A 2162-nucleotide genomic window follows, 5' to 3' on the forward strand; every position below is an offset into this window, starting at 1 on the left:
CTTATGATGGGTTTAGCAGGTGCTGCGTCAACTTATGACGGGTTTACTAGGTGCCGCGTCAACTTATGACGGATTTACTAGGTGCCGCGTCAACTCATGACGGATTTACTAGGTGCTGCGTCAACTTATGACGGGTTTACTAGGTGCCGCGTCAACTTATGACGGATTTACTAGGTGCCCCGTCATTTTATGACGGATTTACTAGGTGCCGCGTCAACTTATGACGGATTTACTAGGTGCCACGTCAACTAATGATGGGTTTAGCAGATGCTGCGTCAACTTATTTAGCTGGTGCCGCGTCAACTTATGATGGGTTTAGCAGGTGCCGCATCAACTTATGACAGGTTTACTAGGTGCCGCATCAATTTATGACGGATTTACTAGGTGTCGCGTCAACTTATGACGGGTTTAGCAGATGCTGCGTCAACTTATGACGGGTTTACTTGGATGCCGCATCAACTTATCACGGTCTTAGCAGATGCTGCGTCAACTTATGACGGGTTTACTAGGTGCCGCATAAACTTATGACGGATTTACTAGGTGTCGCGTCAACTTATGACGGGTTTACTAGGTGTCGCGTCAACTTATGACGGGTTTAGCAGATGGTGCGTCAACTTATGACGGGTTTACTAGGTGCCGCATCAACTTATCACGGGTTTAGCAGATGCTGCGTCAACTTATGACGGGTTTACTAGGTGCCGCATCAACTTATCACGGGTTTAGCAGATGCTGCGTCAACTTATGACGGGTTTACTAGGTGCCGCATCAACTTATGACGGATTTACTAGGTGTCGCGTCAACTTATGACGGGTTTACTAGGTGTCGCGTCAACTTATGACGGGTTTAGCAGATGCTGCGTCAACTTATGACGGGTTTAGCTGGTGCCGCGTCAACTTATGATGGGTTTAGCAGGTGCCGCGTCAACTTATGACGGATTTACTAGGTGCCGCGTCAACTTATGATGGGTTTACTAGGTGCCGCGTCAACTTATGATGGGTTTACTAGGTGCCGCGTCAACTTATGATGGGTTTAGCAGGTGCTGCGTCAACTTATGACGGATTTACTAGGTGCCGCGTCAACTTATGATGGGTTTACTAGGTGCCGCGTCAACTTATGATGGATTTACTAGGTGCCGCGTCAACTTATGATGGGTTTAGCAGGTGCTGCGTCAACTTATGATGGGTTTAGCAGGTGCTGCGTCAACTTATGATGGGTTTAGCAGGTGCTGCGTCAACTTATGACGGATTTACTAGGTGCCGCGTCAACTTATGATGGGTTTACTAGGTGCCGCGTCAACTTATGATGGATTTACTAGGTGCCGCGTCAACTTATGATGGGTTTAGCAGGTGCTGCGTCAACTTATGATGGGTTTAGCAGGTGCTGCGTCAACTTATGATGGGTTTAGCAGGTGCTGCGTCAACTTATGATGGGTTTAGCAGGTGCCGCGTCAACTTATGACGGATTTGCTAGGTGCCGCGTCAACTTATGATGGGTTTACTAGGTGCCGCGTCAACTTATGATGGGTTTACTAGGTGCCGCGTCAACTTATGATGGGTTTAGCAGGTGCTGCGTCAACTTATGATGGGTTTAGCAGGTGCTGCGTCAACTTATGACGGATTTACTAGGTGCCGCGTCAACTTATGATGGGTTTACTAGGTGCCGCGTCAACTTATGATGGATTTACTAGGTGCCGCGTCAACTTATGATGGGTTTAGCAGGTGCTGCGTCAACTTATGATGGGTTTAGCAGGTGCTGCGTCAACTTATGATGGGTTTAGCAGGTGCTGCGTCAACTTATGATGGGTTTAGCAGGTGCCGCGTCAACTTATGACGGATTTGCTAGGTGCCGCGTCAACTTATGATGGGTTTACTAGGTGCCGCGTCAACTTATGATGGGTTTACTAGGTGCCGCGTCAACTTATGATGGATTTACTAGGTGCCGCGTCAACTTATGATGGGTTTAGCAGGTGCTGCGTCAACTTATGATGGGTTTAGCAGGTGCTGCGTCAACTTATGATGGGTTTAGCAGGTGCTGCGTCAACTTATGATGGGTTTAGCAGGTGCCGCGTCAACTTATGACGGATTTGCTAGGTGCCGCGTCAACTTATGATGGGTTTACTAGGTGCCGCGTCAACTTATGATGGGTTTACTAGGTGCTGCGTC

Source organism: Garra rufa, chromosome 9, assembly GCF_049309525.1.
Source record: "Garra rufa chromosome 9, GarRuf1.0, whole genome shotgun sequence".
Taxonomy (NCBI): domain Eukaryota; kingdom Metazoa; phylum Chordata; class Actinopteri; order Cypriniformes; family Cyprinidae; genus Garra; species Garra rufa.